Source organism: Ranitomeya imitator, chromosome 8 (assembly GCF_032444005.1).
Source record: "Ranitomeya imitator isolate aRanImi1 chromosome 8, aRanImi1.pri, whole genome shotgun sequence".
NCBI classification, from domain to species: Eukaryota; Metazoa; Chordata; class Amphibia; order Anura; family Dendrobatidae; genus Ranitomeya; species Ranitomeya imitator.
The window spans coordinates 76,124,394-76,140,316 of record NC_091289.1 but is presented as its reverse complement, the minus strand read 5'-3'; positions in this window follow the sequence as shown (position 1 = coordinate 76,140,316).

Sequence of the window (15,923 nt, the reverse complement as noted above, 5' to 3'; positions counted from 1 at the left end):
TTGCAAAAGGGGTGAATACATATGCGCATGACAATTTTTAGTTATTTGATCCAGTAAATTTAATTTCTGCCTACATTTTTCTCACTTTACCAACTTAGACTATTTAGTGCTAATGCATCACACACAAATCGATTGCAAAAATATTTAAACACAGATTATAATGTAACAAAATAGGTAAAAAGCCAAGGGGTGTGAATAATTTCGTAAACCACTGTAGATGTGTAGTCTGCTGTCAGAGATCACGGATGTCTCCTGGATCTCCCGCAGTTCTGCCACATTCCAACTAATAGCTTAGATTATGTTCTGGGTGTGTGTATAAATAGGATGTTTGAGATCATTTTAAGTAAGGTCGTCATTTAGCAGTTGTCTATACACTTCATCAAGCTCTTCATAAATTGTGTTTCTTTCGCTTGTCACTTTTAGGTTTACCATTTACAAAAGTTAGAAATAAATATTGCAATCATCAGTACGGTGACAAATTAGTCTTTTTGTGATAATCGCTGAGTAGAAATTTTGAAAAATAAGGATTTTTTGGCCTCTGTTTTAAGTAAATTAGTGTGGTACCCCTAGGGGTATTTGCCACAAAACTAGTTACTGACAGTAAATACAAATACTGAAATAGCAAGACTGCACTACCACCTCCGGCCAGAAGGGGGAGCTCCAGAGACTCCCCTTAATCCATTCTGGTCTGAGAGAAGAAATGGCAGTTGGGCTAAGGAGCTGATAGTGAGAGGTCATACAGCTGGATTTCTAACAGCCCTATGACGGTTTCCAGGCCCAAATCACCGGCCTGAGGAGAAGAGGGATAGAGAAAAAGGACATTGTGAGAACCGGGTAGCATTAATCACTACCCAGAACAGGCGCAAAGACGGATACCGGATCCGTGGCTGTATTCATTATATATAATACAGCAACCGGAAAAACGTGAGGTGATATCAGCTTCACTAGGGCCGGACGCAGCAACAGACACAGAGTTCAGCGGTACTCCTGGAGGGGGTAAGCTGATAAAAGGACTCGGGTTGCTCGTTGAACCAGGACCCGGAGGGGACAGATTGGGCCGGCAGCCAGTTCACATACAGCAGCAGGGCCACACAGAAATTGCGCACAATAAGAGGCGAAGACCCCGGCAGGGTCAAAGTAACTCAGAGTTCCCATACAGACTCCAGTGACAGGACTGGTTGTAAATCCTTTTATGTTAAAGTAAACTGGTTAAACGTTTCAGTGCCTCAGTCTTTCATTTGGACAATAGCCATCTATCCAGGATCGGGATCGTCACCGCTGGGAGAACCTGCTGCTGATCAAGTAAGTGCCTGCTCCCTCACGATACCCCTTACACTGTGCATTGCCTGAGGCCACAGCACCGGGTCAAGCCACCCGTGACATCCCCCTCAAGAGACAGACCCCATTGGTCCGGTGCTGGCTATCCCGGTCTCTTGGGCGTCACAATTGGCGTCACGAACAGGATCTAGCCAGCCCGTATACCAGGTATTGTGTGCCGTGATTGGAGCCCAAAACTGTGAAAACTTGGATGAAAAATCTTGAAAATTGACTTTATTAAAGAAAAATCCATTCCCCATTGAAAACTATTGAAAGTGACTTTTCCCCATTGGTTATAATGGAGTAAAGATGGCCGCCATCCCCTGAGGTAATCACTTCATAACCGTTAGGCACGAGACTGTTAATTGAGCTACGCCATCACCTGAGCCCCAGTCTAACTGAAAAACTTCAGAATCCGCCATTACAGAGCGCGGTGGGTGGGAGCAGCAGGGGGCGTGTCATTGTGGGCGGCACCAAGCTGAGCGCTCTGACATCAGAGCAAGGGGAAAATCGATCCTGCTGCACAGCGGAACAAATCTACACTATCCCGACGGAAGCGGAGGACCGGAAGGGTCCGGATTAACTAAGGGGGCACAGTATGTTGCAGCACGGAGACGCCGCAGCACCCGGCGACGCTAATGCAGATGAAAGACAGAGTGTCGATAGAGAGTCCGGTAGCGCAGCGGTGCAAGGAGTGGCGCCCATCATGCCGGTGCTGATGCCATATACCCCGGGTGGCCCATGGCTTCCAATGTATGAAGGTGAGCCTAATACCCTTGACGATTTCAGAGAAAAGATGCTGCCCCATTTTGACATGTTCCCCGTGGGTGAAGTTCAGCGTGTTAGTCTCCTGATGATGCAGTTAAGTGGCCATGCTAAGCGAGAAGTCACAGCATGGGCAGCTGATGTAAAAGGCACTGTTGAACGCATATTTGCTGGATTAAAAGCTACATTTAAAACCACTGCCAGCAACAAAGCTAAAGTACGATTCTTTAATTGCAAACAAAAAGTTAATGAGGGCGTGAGAGACTTTGCCTTAAACCTGCAGGAAGCCCTTAAATCACTTACACTGGCTGAACCCATTTTTAACACCGAGCGGATAAACTGCTAAGAGATCAATTTATTGAGGGACTCTACACCCCTTCTCACCGGGGGCATGTGAGCATGCTTGTTTTTAAGAACCCTGAATTGACATTTGCCCAATTAAAGGAGAGCGTTATACGTCTCCAGCTGGCAGAGGCACCCCGGGATCAGGAGCCTGCGCAACTCATGGCAGAGGCTCCTCAACAACATGGAGTACCAGTGACATCAGCTATGTCCGGGGCCATTGCTAAGCCCCTGGGGCCCAGTACTAATGAGGCTCTTCAACAAAAGCTTGACTCTTTAACTGATGTTGTTGCTTCAATGGCTAAAACCATGCAGGAGATGAGAGGACCCAAGATGGAGTTGTCAAACCATAGAGAAGGTGTTCCATGGATGAGACCCCGGAGATACCCGACATGGAGAGGACGACCCCACGACCGCTACCAACCGGATGGACAGCCCATTTGCCGCCATTGCCAGCAGCCAGGCCACTTTGCACGAGATTGTGATTTAAACGGGAATCCCCTGGGAATGCGGGCCGCTTCGCAGGAATGAACTTTCAAGGCCCAACACCCTGGCGCGACAGGTACATCGGAGGACGACCCATTATCCCTATCGTGCTGGACGGAATGCCCCTCAACGCTTTGCTGGACACAGGTTCCCAGATTTCATCTATACCGTATATCCTTTATAAGAGGTACTGGGCTGATGCAGATATTGATAAAGGGCCCTCTGATGTTGAACTAGATATATGGGCCAGTAATGGTAAGTTGGTACCGAAACTAGGATTCAGGGAGATGACCATAAAGATTGGTAAAGTAGAATTGAAGAAACAGGGTATAATTGTTGTTGATGTTGACCGGCGGAACTGTGAACCAACTGTATTGATATGAATGAATCTGTTAGAGAACTGCTTTGCCGAAGTCATTTCTGTCTTACAGCAAATTGCTGAAACTGCCCAATCCTGCCAGCAGAGAGTTCTCCGGAGGGAAATAAAAGTATTGATGTTAAGGCAACAGGTAGAAGTTGCAGGTGGAGAAATCGGCAGTGTGAGGGTAAGTGATCCAACGTCTATTGTAATCCAACCAAAAACAGAAATGCTGGTATGGTGTAGAGCAGCCATTGGTACTAAGGGACGAGATTATCAAGCCTTAATAGAACCAGTGTACACCGACAGCAGGCCCACTATACTCACAGCACGAGGGATAGTCGAGGTACACCGGGGACGAGTGCCGGTACGACTTTTGAACTGTGGAGAGGAAGAGGTCACTTTGCCAAGGTATGCTACAATGGCAAAGCTATATACTGTTGACAACAATGCCATCACAACCATTGAGCCCTTAGAACCAACCTGTCAGGTGGAAGGCAATGGCTCAGATGGAGAAATGGAGGATTGGTGCCAACAGCTACACGTGGGCATAAATTCAACACCTACCCATCAAAAACAAGGGGTGTATAGGCTAGTGACGGAATATGAACAAGTCTTCAGTAAACACCCATTGGACTTCGGACGGATAGAAGGGGTAGAACACACAATCCCCACCGGTGACCGTCCCCCAATAAAAGAAAGATATAGACCCATACCGCCCGCTCACTATCAGTGTGCAAAAGATATGCTGAGGGAGATGAAACAGGCCGGGGTAATAAGAGACAGCTGTAGCCCCTGGGCGGCCCCTCTAGTGATTGTCAAAAAAAAGGACGGAACCATGAGAATGTGCGTAGACTACCGGAAGATTAATAACATCACCCATAAAGACGCCTACCCCTTGCCTAGGATAGAAGAGTCCTTAACTGCTTTGAAATCTGCTAATTATTTTTCCACCTTAGACTTAACAAGCGGGTATTGGCAAGTCCCTGTGGCTGAGAGAGATAAGGAAAAGACAGCATTCACCACACCAATGGGTCTATGTGAATTTAATCGCATGCCGTTCGGACTCTGCAACGCATCCGGTACCTTCCAGCGGCTGATGGAATGCTGCCTCGGACACAAGAACTTCGAGACCGTCCTCCTGTACCTAGATGATGTGATCGTCTACTCAAAGACTTACGAACAACACTTAATAGACCTGGCAGAAGTGTTCGAAGCCTTATCCAGGTATGGCATGAAAGTCAAGCCATCCAAATGTCACCTTCTCAAGCCAAAGGTACAGTACCTGGGACACATCGTGAGTTCGGAGGGAGTAGCACCAGATCCCGAGAAAATAAGCGCCATAAGGGATTGGCCAAGACCTACCAGCGCAAAAGAAGTGAGGCAATTTCTGGGATTGGTGGGTTACTATCGCAGATTTATAAAAGGATTTACCAAGTTGGCAGCACCCTTGCAAGACGCCTTGGTAGGGCAGACGAAGAAACCTTCAAACCGAAACCCTCCTTTCCAGTGGAACGACGAAAGGGAAGACTCCTTTGAACAACTAAAGAAGGCACTAACCGGAGAAGAGGTTCTGGCATACCCAGATTACCATCAACCTTTCATCCTCTACACCGATGCCAGTAATGTGGGACTAGGAGCGGTGCTGTCACAAAAGCAAGAAGGTCGGGAGAAAGTCATCGCCTTTGCAAGTAGAAAGCTCCGGCCTACTGAAAGAAATCCAGAAAATTATAGCTCCTTCAAATTGGAACTACTGGCAGTAGTTTGGGCTGTGACTGAACGTTTCAAACACTATCTGGCCGCTGCAGAATTTATTGTCTATACTGACAACAATCCGTTGACCCATCTGGACACAGCCAAATTAGGTGCGTTAGAACAGCGATGGATAGCCCGGTTATCTAATTACAACTTCATAATCAAGTATAGAGCAGGTCGCAGGAATGGAAATGCCGATGCCCTATCCCGGATGCCACACTTGAGAGATGTAGAAGAAGAAACGGAGGAGCTTGAAGAAATTGAACTACCAGCCTTCCATCATCCCAAGGCGAAACATCATCAGTCAAGTACCTATCAGAAACAACAAGAGGTGAATTTTAATCCGTTAGCACACCATAGATGGACTGACACCCAAGACAGCAATCCGGCTGTGAAGTTGGTGAAGGAACTGTTAACTGAGCAAAGTGCATATCCCGATGAGGATGCCCCAGAAGAGACGCATCAACTCTGGAAAGAGAGAGGCAAAATGTTCCTGTATCAAGGGAAGCTCTGTAGAAGGTACACCAATCCGAAAACACATGAATTGGTTTGGCAGATTATCGTGCCTAAACAAGATGTGAAGATGGTCCTCGAAGCTTACCATAATGGTGCTGGTCACTTCGGTTGGAAAAAGTTAGAAGTACTTCTAAGAGAAAGATTTTATTGGGTCGGGATGAGAAAATCAATCGAACAGTGGTGCAGAAATTGTGGCCCGTGCAACCTCAGAAGAAACGATCAAAAGAACCAAAGAGCACCACTGCAGCCCATAATCACCAAACAACCACTCGAACTTGTAGCCATAGACCACGTGAAGTTGATACCAAGCCGGTCCGGCTATGTCTATGCCTTGACCATCGTGGACCATTATTCACGCTTCTTGGTAGTAGTACCCGTAAAAGATCTGACAGCAAAAACAGCAGCCAAAGCGTTCCAAACGTACTTTTGTAGACCCCATGGATATCCGGAACAGGTTCTCACCGACCAAGGTACAGCCTTTGAATCAGAGATCTTCAGAGAATTCTGTAATATGTATGGTTGCAAAAAGATCAGGACGACGGCCTATCATCCACAAACAAACGGTTTATGCGAGAAGATGAACCATATTGTAATAGACCTACTAAAGACTTTACCTGAGACAGAAAGGAATCAATGGCCAGAGAAATTGCCTGACTTGGTGGATCTGTATAATCATGTCCCGGTGAGCTCCACCAACTGCACCCCAGCTTATCTTATGCGTGCAAGACCCGGCCAATTACCAATCGATCTAGAAATGGGAATTCTGAAACCAGACGCAGAAGTTCAAGACTCCAATTGGGATATCATACGGCAAAAGCAGTATCGCCAAGTGCAAGAGAGTGTGGAAAGAAGCCTTCAGCAAACTAGAGAAAGACAAGAGCGAACTTTCAACCAGAATGCTCTAGCGACCCCATTAAGACCGGGTGACCAAGTGCTCAAGAGAAATCGTCGAACCAATAAACTGGACAATCAGTGGGAAGCCGTACCCTACACAGTTTTACCAACAAGAGTGGATAATCTTAAAATGTGTCTCATTAGCAAAAACGGAGGCTTAACATCTGTACTAGTGTTAAGAGACAATCTTAAATTATGTCCGGAAGCATTGAAAGAGCCAGACGTTGTCCAGCCAGAACCAGAAGTTATTCAACCCATACAGGTTCAACCAGTAAAGGAAAAAGAAGAGGAAGCGTATCACACCTGTATAGGAGACTTTCCCAAAACCCTACTAACATACCATGGTGCAGTAGTGGTTCCCATGGTGGCCTTTTATCCAACACCAAACCCAATACCAGAAGTCCCAAGACAGGAAGAGGCTGACCCCGTACTACAGGAGGTTCCAGGCCAGGAAGAGCAGATTCCTGAAAAGAGTAATCCCATTCACGGTGGACTTGCCAACTCCATAGTTATGGAATTATCTTTAGCAGAGCGGGCAGATACTACATCTGCAGTAGACAGTAGTACTCCACATGAAGAGATACCGCTATTACGTAGATCACAGCGTAGTACCCAGGGTCAATTACCGGCCAGGTATGCAGATTACCAACTATAAAGCTCATAATGTGAATTGTATATATGTTATGCCGTATATAGTTAAACAGAAAATGTAGTATAGTCATTGTTATCAGTCTGCAACGTTTAAGCCCAGTACCTACAGAGACTTGTCTGTATGAACTTCTTGCATATTCTTGAACTTGTTATCAGCCCGGAGGCACTAAATCAAAGCTCCGGAAAGACTGCTTTTTGAACTTTGCTTTTTGCTCTTTTTGAACTTTCTTTAGACTTTATATTGGTAACTCCGTTGGAAAAATGGAACTAAATTCCTGGACACAAAGTGCAGTGCCTTTCCTAGTACCTTCAAGGATAGAACTGTATTAATGGATGCTATTTGAAGTGACTTTTTACAGAACTCTATTTTTGTTTCCTTGAGTGGTTTTTGTAACTTTTCATTTTTAAGACTCTGTACATATTAATTGTTATTTCAAAATGTTATCGTCCCACAGTCCCGGAGTACTGTTCTTAACTAAGGGGGAATGTGGCACCCCTAGGGGTATTTGCCACAAAACTAGTTACTGACAGTAAATACAAATACTGAAATAGCAAGACTGCACTACCACCTCCGGCCAGAAGGGGGAGCTCCAGAGACTCCCCTTAATCCATTCTGGTTTGAGAGAAGAAATGGCAGTTGGGCTAAGGAGCTGATAGTGAGAGGTCATACAGCTGGATTTCTAACAGCCCTATGACGGTTTCCAGGCCCAAATCACCGGCCTGAGGAGAAAAGGGACAGAGAAAAAGGACATTGTGAGAACCGGGTAGCATTAATCACTACCCAGAACAGGCGCTAAGACGGATACCGGATCCGTGGCTGTATTCATTATATATAATACAGCAACCGGAAAAACGTGAGGTGATATCAGCTTCACTAGGGCCGGACGCAGCAACAGACACAGAGTTCAGCGGTACTCCTGGAGGGGGTAAGCCGATAAAAGGACTCGGGTTGCCCGTCGAACCAGGACCCGGAGGGGACAGATTGGGCCGGCAGCCAGTTCACATACAGCAGCAGGGCCACACATAAATTGCGCACAATAAGAGGCGAAGACCCCGGCAGGGTCAAAGTAACTCAGAGTTCCCATACAGACTCCGGTGACAGGACTGGTTGTAAATCCTTTTATGTTAAAGTAAACTGGTTAAACGTTTCAGTGCCTCAGTCTTTCATTTGGACAATAGCCATCTATCCAGGATCGGGATCGTCACCGCTGGGAGAACCTGCTGCTGATCAAGTAAGTGCCTGTCCCCTCACGATACCCCTTACACTGTGCATTGCCTGAGGCCACAGCACCGGGTCAAGCCACCCGTGACATCCCCCTCAAGAGACAGACCCCATTGGTCCGGTGCTGGGTATCCCGGTCTCTTGGGCGTCACATTAGGAAGTAAAGAAAGGTTCCATTCCTCTGCCTTAACGCGTTTCCCTCAATACGGTTCATCAGGAGGCACAATTCATATGAGGTATAGATTCTCTGATGGTCATAGGTCCATTGTGGCACGCGTTGAGGCATAGAACCTACCTCTGTTCTCTAACATCATAATGATAAGTACTAGTCCATCTTATCTCATATGTGTCAGCTCTCCCTCTCTCACCACTACACAGTTGGACTATGTCTAGTATAGGATCCTTTAAGGAATATTTAATATAACAGGAACATAAAGGGGTATCTAGAGACAGCCGCTGTTGAGCGTGAACACAAAACAACTCATTCTCTACGGTGCCGACCTCCGCTGTCAGGCAGAGTCATTACTAGCATGTCTCAGGGACACATAGGCCATATGAGGTAACGTCTGAGATAAAGTTTATACTATCTGTATGTCGTATTCGTTTGTCTCCCTTCATGATATCAATGACATATCTTTAAGTCAATCGCCTCCAAGACTTCTCCCGAATATCCCCCATCCTCTGGAACTCTCTGCCCCAACACGTCCGACTATCAACCACAGTCGGATCCTTCAGACGGAACCTGAAAACTCATCTCTTCAGGAAAGCCTACAGCCTGCACTGACACCGCTGCTGCCTCATCACTATCGAAGCTACCGCCTCACCAACACCGGAGCTACCGCCTCACCAACACCGGAGCTACTGCCTCACCAACACCGGAGCTCCTGCAACCCTCAACCTGTTAGGTTGAACAATTTAATAAAATGTTCACTTAAGTTGCCTACTCCTGGCCTAATGGATATTGATCAGGTGCGCACCAAAGAAATAAACATATAACAACACACAGTCATATGTAAACTCTCCATGATCAATCTATGGCCCAGCTGCAAGGGAAAAGAGAGAGACTTTATTCAGTCAGAACACATGGTTACATATCCCCTGTAAGGGGGCTCGGTTAGCTCTAAAATGGGAGTGATCGGATGCATTCCATTGGTTAGTGGGTTGGGCAATGAGCAAGTCCATGGGTGGATCCATGAGGTCATCAGGGTGGGTTGGTCCATGAGGTCATCAAGGTGGGCGTCACTGTGGGTGGATCCATGAGGTCATCAGGGTGGGCGTCATCTTGGATACCAGCCAGGCAGCCACATGGCTCTCTGATACAGGAAATGGCAGCCATCTTTAGTGTCTTACTTTCATCTAAAAAACTTATGTAAGATCAAACAATACACGTTATGGGTCATTTCTCTCAATCTCTTATGGCTTGGGGTTAATTAAGTATTTGATCTTATGGCTCTCCTCAACAGTCCCCCCTAAATACTTTATTAACCCTTTTTTTATCTTGATCCCACCGTGGTTCCCTAACCCACCAGTGTTAAGTGTCACTATGACATCAGAGGCTTCATGACAATACAGATGATATAGACACCAGAGAATGTGTGACCAATCATGGATATATCAGGAGGTATCTCGGAGCGCGCTACCAGCGTCCTCGGGACTTTTCTACCTGCTGGATCTATTACTCTCCAATCTCCATGGTTACATAAAATACATATGTCACTCATCCTGATGTAACACATCCTATATCTGACCGTCTCGCCCGGGAGGGGGGAATTGGAGTTTTCACCAGTTTGAGACAAGTTTTCCCTTGTGGAAAACCTCCCTTTGTAGCTGGACTTTGACAAGCAGGTCAGATCCTACTCTGTCCCTAACTGTCTAACAAGTTTATAATGTGAGAGATGGATTAAATGGCGCTATAACAAATAATAATAATATGAATCCAGAAGACGCTCAGCAATCCTGACTGAAGTAGGAGTAGTCAGGAGCACTTGGTAGGAACCCTCAAATCTCGACTCCAGGGATGTCTTTCTGATGAACTTCTTTGCCAGCATGTAGTCACCAGGTTGGAAATCATGGGTACCTTCACTGGAATCTGGATCTGGAATGGATGATAAAACTTGTACATGTGTTACTGACAGTTCTTTTAGTAAGGACAATTACATAATTTACAAGAGTATCACTTCCTAAAGCTAGTTGTTGTGGAAAATATTGACCCAACCTTGGAGGCCCCCCAAAAAGAATCTCGTGTGGTGTGAGTTTGGTGGGACCCCTTGGGAGTGTTTCTGACTGAGTATAAGGCAATGGGCAAAATGTCTGTCCAAGTCTGACCTCCTAACTGGCTTTCAGTATTTTATTTTTCAAGGTGCCATTCAGTGTTTCTACTTTCGCACTGCTCTGTGGGTGATATGGAGTATGTAAACCCAAATCAGCTCCCACCAATGTCCATAGTTCCTTAGTCAGTGCTGCAGTGAACGCAGGTCCTTGGTCACTCTCAATTACCTCTGGGACCCCATATCTGCATACTACTTCAGTCATCAGTCTCTTAACAGCCACTCTGGCAGTCATGTTTATTACTGGATAGGCTTCGGGCCATCCTAAGAACATGTCAGTCACTACCAGTACATACTCGTACTTCCCTACTTTTGGCATTTGATTGTGATCAATCTGAATCCTCCGAAAGGGATAGAGTGGTTTAGCCAATGTTTCTGAGTAACTTTCTGGGGCGGTGCTGGATTGCATGTTGCACACACAAGGCAGGAATTGCAGTATTTTTGGGTGACAGTAGAGATCCCAAGTGCCATGTAAGTCTTCCAAATCAGGTCAATCATCTGATTCCGGCCTCTGGGCGATACCGTGTGCCCATTCTGTCTCCGAGGAATACAGATTACGGGGTAGACAGAACTTTTTGTTCACCCTCCAGACTCCATCTTCATCCTTTTTTAGCTACTCCTTCTTGCCATGGCTTCTTTTCATCATCTGATGTCTTGATGTAGATGGATAATCCTCATAAGAGAGCCTTTAGTCCCTTCTTCAGTGTTTTGTGACATGTACACCGCTGCTTTCTCTTTCCCAAATGGATCAGCAGCATAGGTTTTTACTGTTTTGTCAGCAAAGAAGTTCCTCCTTGCTTCTGGAGAATCCAATCTTCCGTGAGCTTTGATCTTGATCACTGCAACCTCTGAAAGTAGATCAAGAGCGGCCACAAGTTCTTGTATGGTAGCAGCATGTTTTACAGGAGTTCCACTAGACGTTAGGTATCCTCTGGCTGCCCAGATACTGCCGAAGTCATGAGCCACTCCGAAAGCGTATCTTGAATCCGTGTAGATGTTGACCACCTTCTCCGTCGCTTCCTGACAAGCCAATGTCAAAGCTTTAAGTTCCGCTTCTTGTGCAGACATGTGCGGTGGTAGTGATCCAGCTGAGATGACCTGGTCATGTGTAACCACGGCATATCCCGTATGGAACCTTCCCGTTTCATCTGCAAATCTGGAACCATCAGTGAGGAACGTCAGGTCAGCATGTGGGAATGGGTCTTCAGACACGTTTTTCTTGGAGGCTACTTCTTTCTGCATTTGTTCAAGACAGTCATGATCCTCCTTTGAGTGTGTAGAGGCATCTTCTCCGAGAGCATGAGCATCATCATCCACATCCCCCCTGGAAAGAGGAAGCAGCATGGACAGTTTGAAGATGCTGCAGCGGACAAGAGTGACATTATCCGGAACCAACAGCGAATATTGTAGTCTCATATGACGCTGCACCAACAGATGTTTAGGGTTGCAGGAATAGCAATTATGTCGTGTGGAGCCATTAAGAGAACTGGATGTCCTCAGATGATATCAGAATTTGGGATTCCAAAAGCTGGTGCAGACTGTATGGCCTGTTTAAGAGCGTAGAAAGCTTCCACGGATTTGGTACATAGTGGAAACGCTGATGTCTTGAGGTCTTCGTACAATGGCTGCATCAGCTTTGAGGCATCTGGAATCCTTTGGCGACAATAAGTGATAGGTCAGCCAGCTCATCCAAGGCCCATGTCTTGGGTTCTTGGCAGAACTCAACACCAGAGTCCCATGTCTTGTCACTGGCAAGTGAGTCATCATTGAACACGATATCCATAACAGGCCAATATGCATCGACTGCTTTAAGATTTGCCAGGGAAATTAGATCTTGCCACGTAGCTGGGTAAGTACTTTGGATTTGAAGCATGCTTCTGTAGAAAGGCATCGGCTGTTTTTCTGGATCTGGAGCTTGGTACAACAGAGTAGCAGCTTGCTGGGGTGTAAACTTGACGTAGAGGGTGGGCTCCTCAGACATGAGCATTGGCACTGTTGGTGGTGACACCTGAGGCGGGAGTAGAGATGGCACCGGAATTGTCAAGGTCTCAATTTGCTCACTAATATTCGCATACTCTAAAATGCGAGTTATTGCTGCATGAAGTTGTTGAGCACTAACGTCTGGATGAATAGGGTCAAAAGTAGGGGTCACAGCGTGTATGATCATTCTACATGGAAGATTGCCAGCTTTAGTCACCACTATGTCCCCAACAGCTATCTGACCATGTGACTCAACAATGATTTGACTGTCAGCTTGAATAGTCGCCCCTCCTGCTTACACTATAGCTCTAGCTACACCTCCATTATGCTCTAACCGAGAATTGGCAGCTTTAACAATAGCGTCTGTTTCCATTGTCGTTATGTCACCCTTTCCCACCACTAACAAGGGTCCCTCAGGAAGTTCTTTTTGAAAACAGGTTGTCAACATTCCCTCCCCTTTGTGCTTCCTGTGCTATTGACATCCCCCTCCCAGATTGAGCCCCCCCCTTGATACAGTTGCCACCGTCCCATACAGGTGTGCACTTGGCTGCAAGAGAGCCTGTGAGGTACCGGGTATAGGGTTAGGTAGACTGTGTGAGAGTGCTATTGTAGTGGAAGCGTTGGGAGGAGAGGCCATTGCTTGGAGCATCTTGTGTGGGTTGTTGTGAACAGGTAATTCAGAACCACAATGGATATTGAAGTTCAGAGCACACAAAGTGACCTGACAATTACCAAAAACATAGGACGAGCTCTGAGACGTGGGAACTCCGCTGACCGCAATCCCCAATCCTATCACACAACACCAGAGGTAGCCGTGGATTGCGCCTAATGCTCCCTATGCAACTCGGCACAGCCTGAGAAACTAACCAGCCCTGAAGATAGAAAAATAAGCCTACCTTGCCTCAGAGAAACTCCCCAAAGGAAAAGGCAGCCCCCCACATATAATGACTGTGAGTAAAGATGAAAACACAAACACAGAGATGAAATAGATTTAGCAAAGTGAGGCCCGACTTACTGAATAGACCGAGGATAGGAAAGATAGCTTTGCGGTCAACACAAAAACCTACAAACAACCACGCAGAGGGGCAAAAAGACCCTCCGCACCGACTAACGGTACGGAGGTGCTCCCTCTGCGTCTGAGCTTCCAGCAAGCAAGAAAAACCAACAAAGCAAGCTGGACAGAAAAAATAGCAAACAATAATAACACAAGCAAAACTTAGCTTACGCAGGACAGACTGGCCACAGGAACGATCCAGGAGGAAGCAAGACCAATACTAGAGCATTGACTGGAGGCCAGGATAAAAGCACTAGGTGGAGTTAAATAGAGCAGCACCTAACGACTTAACCTCATCACCTGAGGAAGGAAACTCAGAAGCTGCAGTACCACTCTCATCCACCAAAGGAAGCTCATAGACAGAACCAGCCGAAGTACCACTCACGACCACAGGAGGGAGCTTGGCCACAGAATTCACAACAGTGGGTGTGCGGCTAAATTGGCAGTGGAAGTGACAGTAGAAAGGGTTGGTGCCGAGGACGATCCAGGCGGGAGCATTGCTAGATAGGGGAAAGGTTCGGTGCCCCATTGGAAACCACTGAGACAGGATACATGGGTAAAGCTTGTTCACTTCCCAAAGGAAAATAGTATTGGCCGTTAGTGGTCATTACTGGGTAACAAGGATTTGGTGATGTGGTGTATAAACTTAGTCTAAGATGTTCACCACCAGGAGCAGCACATTTGCCATCCAGAAAATGGCTACCGTCAGAATTACATGTTATCCACAAAATGGCCACCATTAGAATTAACACATTTGCCATCCACAGAATGGCCGCCGCCAGCATGAACACATTTGCCAACCATAAAATGGCTGCTACCAGCATTAACAAATTTACCATCCACAAAATGGATGCTACCAGCATTAACAAATTTACCATCCACAAAATGGATGCTACCAGCATTAGCAAATTTACCATTTATAAAATGGCTGCTACCAGCATTAACAAATTTACCATTTACAAAATGGCTACTACCAGCATTAACAAATTTACCATCTACAAAATGGCTACTACCAGCATTAACAAATTTACCATCCATAAAATGGATGCTACCAGCATTAGCAAATTTACCATCCATAAAATGGCTGCTACCAGGGTTAGCACATGGCTCTGGGCCACCATTATAAGGTGGTGGCCGCTCACAGGATATATTTTTGTAATACACATAACTCAAAACTCTGCCCTTTTTATTCCTTTCCTCCTCTACCCAATTTTCTCTATACAGACTTTCAGAGACTCTCTCCCATGCCCTAGCAGTAGACAAAAATCCATTATCTTTTAGGATACCCTTTCTTTCTTTCAAGACAATCTTCCACTCCAGGGGCTGTAACCTCCCCCCTTCTGGCATTCCACACAACTTCATAAGCTTTTTACATTGTTTAACATGACTCTTCCCTTCACGAGTCGTTACTAATGTGCACGGGTCTAACTTGCCATCTGAATTTGGCTTAGTGCCAATACGGCAGAACTGCATTAATTTCTCCATCTTTCTATAGATATCTATATCCCTATCAAGATAACAAGCACCAAACAAACAATAAGACGGGGGAGATGACTCAACCCTGAGATTCTAAAGGGAACTGAGTCTGCAGTACTCAGTTCCTATTCTTTCTTGTCACGTGGTCCCTGTCTGACTTCCGTATTCTGTACTTTACAAACCAATTATTCCCTACTTAGTCAAATTGCTCCCTAACTTACCAGTCCCCGTGCAGAGTCAACTCACTCGATGCCACGGGGCAAAAAAAAACTATAAATTTATTTATTTGGCTCGAACTGAGTCATCTCACTCCAAGTTTTAATGAGCCGCTACACAATTTATTAGGCGCCGAACTGAGTCATCTCACTCCAAGTTTTACCGGGCCCCCCTAGGCCGAGTCAATCACTCAAGGTCCTAGTCTCTCTTATACAGAACTGAAAATCTTATCACAGGCGACAACCATGTACTGTACCACAGACAAAAATATATATATTTTTTTTTTTTTCTTACACTTGCTTGCTTTTCTTTTCTAAAAACTTGCTTTTCCTGTTCTAACACTTGCTTTTCCTTCACTAAAAAAAAACAACTTGCTTTTCCTGTTCTAACTACCAGTCATCTCCCCTCCTCACAACACATAACAGGCAGTAGGCAACTAAAACATGTGACGGTTCTTGCAATTAAATGACCAGCAGCGGAGAGACCCTTCTGCCGTCTTACAGATACCACGAAGACCGGACACGGTCAGGCAATCTGCACAGGATACCCCGAAGGACACAGGTA